General features: G+C 41.4%; 1 pseudogene; it reads right to left on the minus strand.

The window, feature by feature from the left end:
- Positions 1-2,100: 2,100 nt before the first annotated feature.
- LOC111755809 (small ribosomal subunit protein eS26-like) lies at positions 2,101-5,217 on the minus strand (annotated as a pseudogene).
- Positions 5,218-6,000: the final 783 nt, after the last annotated feature.

A 6,000-nucleotide genomic window follows, 5' to 3' on the forward strand; every position in this document is an offset into this window, starting at 1 on the left:
AGGATCAGGGCTTGATGAGCCAAAGGAGTCTGAGTAAAAAAAGGTGAACAGCTGTGTTTCTTGTCAAATACAAACCCTTAATCATTGCTTAATCATTCTCCCATATTGGACGTTTGTGTCATTTTAGTTGTTTTGCTGTTACATGATTACAGTGTAATGAAAACTTTTGTATACCTAACTTAGTCCTTTGTATCACTGACTATAAGCAATTTCTTAGTTATTTAAAGTAGGAGTGGGATTACTCATTAAAGACCATGAACATTTTAGTATTTCTTGAAATATTGCCAACAATGTCTCCAACTGGTTGAACCAATTTTCACTGCTACTAGCCATTTACGAATGCACCAATTTTGCTATAGCCTTGCCAGCATTATGTGTTACAACTTTTTCCTTCTCAAAATTTGGTTGTTTATTTTTTTATTTTATTTTATTTTTTTGGTCTTTTTCGTTTTTATCGGTACCAGGGATCGAACTCACGACTGCCTGCTGGCAAGGCAGGCGCTTATGCCGCTGAGCTAAATCCCCAGTCCTGGTTGTTTATTTTTTATTTACTTATTTTTCAGTACTAGAAGTTGAACCCAGGGCATTTGCACTGAGCTATATCCCCATCCCCCCCCCCTTTTTTTAATTTTGAGAGAGTCTTGCTAAGTTGTCCTGGACTGAACTTTTTTGATTCTCCTGCTCAGCCTCCCAGACTGCTGGGATTATAAACATGTGCCACCACACCCAACTAGAATGAACTTATTTAAATAGTAGTGGGCCAGGCATGGAGGCACATACCTGTAATCCTAGCATTCAGGAGGCTGAGGCAGAACAATTGCCACAAATTTGTGGCCAGCCTAGGCTACATAATGAGTTTAAAATCAGCTAGGACAGTGCAGCAAGACCCTGTCTCACAAACAAACAAAAAAACCCAAAAAATATAACCTAGTTCTAACTTCCACACTCAGTATTTTCCCTCCTGTGGTACTTGAGTTTCATCGTGTTAATCTGATTGGCTTGGGAACTTCCCCAGACAGTGGTGGTGAACCTTTTAGAGCTTTCAGTGAAACAAACGGTCCATTGTGGCATGTGCGCCATAGGTTTACCACCACTGTCCTAGAAGATTAGTAAGCATACCTCTGGGTGTTTCTGGCTGTGACACTGAGGTATGACCCTGGGTACTGTACCTGGTCCCTGGGTCCTTTCCTTTCTGGCACTCTTCCCTTGCTCTGCTTCCCAGCTGCCATGAGCTGAAAAGCTTTGCTCCATCATGCCTTTCCACCATGATGCTTCTGCTCTAGAGGCAGCTGACTATGGACTGAATCTCCCCAACCATAAGCCAAATTAAACCTCTCCTTCATTAGTTGTGGGTGTCACATAGTGAGTCTCAGTGATGGGAAAGCTGACTAATCACCACCTGACTCCGGGATTTCTCTCCATTTCTCTTAGGTTTTCTTCTTTCTTTCTTCTCCTCTCCCTCCTGCCTTCCCCGTCTTCTTTCTTCCTTTTGGCAGTACTGGCAGGCTGAACCACAGTATTTGCAGGGAGCTACAGCCTCAGCCATTTATTTATTTATTTAGAATAGGATCTTGCCAAGTCACTAAATTGCTCAAGCTGAGTTCAAACTTGTGATCCTTTGTCTTAGCTCCCAGAGTGAGAAAAAACATCCTGAGGCATTGTGTGTCTGCCTTACTCAGTGAGATTACTGAAGTTACCTGAGGCAGAATTTGCAGTATGTAATGCCTCAGGCTCTGGAATCTGAGACCTGACTTAGAGCCCATTTTTTCTACCTCAGAAGTACAGTACTTACCTAGCATGCGTGAAGTCCTGTGTTCCATCCCTAGAGCTGAAAAAAAAAAAAAAGAAAAATTAGTTTATATTGCATGATATGAAACTGAAATGCTCATTATTTTACATATATTTTGGAATACTTGTATATTATTTTTATGGAATTTTGACTCAGGACAGGAATTCTCTCATTAAAAGGCATCTATATTTTATTTTTAATATAGCATAACATCTACTTTATTGTTTCTTTCCCAAGAAACAGTTTTCTTCAGTCCATTAGTATATGTGCTGCCAAAGCTGGCTTTCTTCAGTCCATTAAGGCCCAGCTCCTTACATGGGCTTTGGTGCAGGCCATGGGGCAGCACCAGCAGATCTAAATTGGGGTGCAGGTGTTCAGTCCTTTTGGGCTTCACGAGATGAATTCCTGATCACTTTTCTGTGAATAGCACAACTCTCACAGTAATGCAACTTCACACAGAGCTTGAGAAGGACATAACCATTGAAGACACTCATTTTGGTAATGTCCCCGATGGTGGTGGCCTCTACAATGTTTTAAATGATGAACTTCTTTTATTTATTTATTTTAAAGAGGATAAAACAATAAAATAAATCAAAACAAACCTGTGTAAGAGATACAGGCTTTAAAAATTACAAAATCGGGGCTGGGGATTTAGCTCAGTGGCACATGTGCCTGCCTGGAAAGCGTGAGGTCATGAGTTCAATCCCTGGTACTGCAAAAATAAAAATAAAAAATTACAAAATCAACAATAGTTACCATAATGCCTTTTGATGTCTTCAAAATAGCTGCAGATAACTGTAGACATAGTAAAAATCAAACAGAACAGAATTAAATAGAAACAATAAAAACAAGACAATGAATGCAATAAAGGATTTCAAGACAAACCAACAGTAAATCCAAAATTGCTACCATAATATATCTTGCTATCTTTGAAATAGCTGCTCCTACCATTGGATTTGACATAATCAAACAAAACAAAAGATAAAACCCAGGCCAGGGATTTAGCTCAGTGGCATAAGTTCCTGCCTGGCAAGCACAAGATCATGAGTTTGATTCCTGGTACCAAAAAAAAAAAAAAAAAAAAAAAAAAAAAAAGAACAAAACAAAACAAAACAAAAAAAAAAAAACCAGAATAAAACCTAACCAAACAATGGAAACTATATAGGACTTTCAAAACAAGACCATAGGGAACCAACAGTGGCTGCAACCCTCAGAAGGAGATCTCCCCTAGATGTCACTCTGTGTTCTACTGTCCTCTGAACCCAGGATCAGACCACTGGCCCTGGACTTGCAATGTTAGTGAAACACCAAAGAACCCTAGGTGTCCGATTGCATTTCACCTCCATATCTATCATCACAGCCTGTGTTTCTCCAGATAAGCTGGTCACTTATGGAGGTGGGGAGGGCTGTGGGATGGTACTTCTTGTTTGCCAGCCTGTATGCTGGAAGAGCCTTGGGTCTGGCTGTTCTAGTCCAGTGGAGATGCCCACATGTCGCTGGTTCCCAGACTGGGTTTAGTGAATGATGAACTTCTTAAAGGCCTTATCCTTGGGTACACACCAGCCACAGTTTGTGCAGCTAATAGGCTGCACATGGCTGTGGCTCTTTTTGGCATGACCATTGCGCCTTCTTTTTTTTTTTGGTCATCTTGGACTGAAGCACCTGAAAGAGCGGCATTTAAATATCAGAGATTTTGTTTGTTTTGATACAGGGGCTTGAGCCTAGGGTCTTTGCACTGAGCTACATCCCCAAATTTCTTTCAAATTTTTAAAAAAATTTGAGGCAAAGTCTTGTTAAGATGCCCAGGCTGGACTCAAACTGTGGTCCTCTGGCCTCAGCCTCTCAGTGTGCTGGGATTCCAACTGTGTACCCCCAGGCCTAGCAAAGCTTCATAGATCTTTAACCACCCCCCCAAAAAAAACCCCAGCTCATTCCTCTATATACCTCTGCAAACAATACTGATAGCACTGGGGACTTCCTTTTTTACTTACTCATATTAATTATACCCAGCAATGAATTTTACCATGGCATTTTCATACCTGCATATAACAATTCAATCACATCCATCCTTTTTTTTTACCTCTCCTCTCCTCCTTTTCTCTAACAATCTCTCACTAGTTGTTTCAGGATTTTTTTGAGACAGTGTCTCGCTCTCTTGTCCAGTCTGGCCTTAAACTCATGGTATTCTTCCTGCCTCAGCCTCCTGAGTGCTGGGATTATAGGCTCACTGGTATTTTCAATTGTGTAAAACATTGTTAGTTGACAAAAAAATGACAAATGACAAAAAATGTAATAGCTTTCTATTCTTTTAGGTGCATTTCTTTCAATGTAAGTGAGGCTCAAATGTTTTTTCCTTGTGATGAGTGGCCAGTTGTATTTACTCTTCTGTTCTTGATTGCTTGTTACTGTGTAGACTATTTAATGTTTGGTTAGTACATTTTAAAAGTTTGCCATGGCTTTCTGAAGACCTGACATGAGAATTTCTGTGAGATTATCATTAATTTTACGCTGATTTCCTTTAGGTTCTTCTCATGAGTTGAATATGGCTATGACCCTCTCTTAGTCTTTTAGATGGCTTGTCTTGAAGGCACATGAGACAAAGACTGCTAATTACTTTGCAGTATTTCACTAGAAAACCAGATATAACACAAGATATACAAATGTATAAGAAATGAAAAGATTAGCTTACGATGGTCAGCCATGGAGCTGGAGAAGAAGAGTGCAGAGGGTGTCTGCACACTGGGGAACAAAGCTTTCCATCCAAGGTCTGGTGCTCACCACAGTGTCCATGTGAGTCCATATCAGGAGGCCAATGGGTCTGTGATGGAAGATTGAAGAGTCTACATTGGAAGGCTGAAGGATCTGAGGTGGAAGCTGAAGAATCTGCACGAGAAGCCAGGAGATGATGTGCAAACTAAAGGTAAATGCTGGAGCTCCTCCAAAGAAGAGAAGGAAGTTGTCCTTCCTTGTTTCTCCTTTATACCATCTGAGTGAGAAGCTGCCCTAGGGCGGGTCCTCTAGATCCTAGGCTGTAGAATTGCTGAACTAATTTAGTTAAGCTTCTAAACATCTCAAATTGCCACAATCAATCAACCATTACAACTTACAAATATCCATCCTCCTGGTGGTGCTTCACATTCTGTCACTCCCTTGATCACGAAGGGAAGTATATTTCTCCTCTGCTTGAATTGGGTCTCGCACTGGGACTGCTTTGACCAGTGGAAGGTGGTAAAATGCTGCTGCACCGAAACTTTTGAGAAGACCTGGAAGATTCTTCCTTGTGCTTTTGGACCCTTCTGTTGGAGAGAGGATGCATGAGTGGAGAGGTCACGTGGAGAGGAGGGGTTGTGGGAAGAATGAAGGGACAGGCCCAAGAATCCCAGCATCATAGCTGACTGCAACAGTGCCCTGAGTGAGACTAACAGCATGGTCCCGGTGAGCCCACATAACCTACAAATCTGTGGGAGACAGTGAGCCAGCTAACCTTAATTGTTGACTTGACTCCTGTTAGAAACTCTTGAAGAGCTGACTGGATCACGGGGGGAGGGAGGGGACACTGCTCCCTTCTCTGTTCCTGGCCACCATGAAGTGAGAGGCTTTGCCCTGCCAAGTCCTTTTCCCATGCCATTCCTACCCAGGAGCCAGCTGCTCATGTACTGAAACCTCTGAAACTGGGCCAACTAAAACCTGTCCTCCTTTAAGTTCTGGGTACTAGACATTTTGTCCCAACAATAGAAAAGCTGACTAATACAGATAATAAAATGATTATTGTTACATTTGTGTATTTTTGGTTGCTGTTACTTTGGGGTTATTTATTAGGTTTCAGTGAATAACTAAAATATTCCCTGCATCGTTTAGTACACGGATTCTGATTTTTGTTTGGGCACATGGTAGTGCCACTGAAAGACTACATTTCATGGCTTTCCTTTCAGAAAGGAGTGGCTATTTGACTAAATTCTGAATAAAGACACAGTTTGTGTGTTGCTTCCAGGAGTCACATTAAAAGAGAGGGTAAGGCCCTTTACTCCATTTCTCAAATTTGCTACCTGGAACAGACATGATGGTTGGAGTTCTAGCAGCCATACTGAACCATGAAGACAAGAACCCCAAGTTGAAAATGGCAGTGTTTGTTCGGAAGGTACCTGAATCTCTGGCAATCCCAGAGAATTGTCATACTCCAGTCTCAAACCTCTAACTTCCACATATATTTA

This window comes from Cavia porcellus, unplaced genomic scaffold, assembly GCF_034190915.1.
Source record: "Cavia porcellus strain 051 isolate PalLab524CR breed Dunkin Hartley unplaced genomic scaffold, mCavPor4.1 scaffold_33, whole genome shotgun sequence".
Lineage (NCBI taxonomy): Eukaryota > Metazoa > Chordata > Mammalia > Rodentia > Caviidae > Cavia > Cavia porcellus.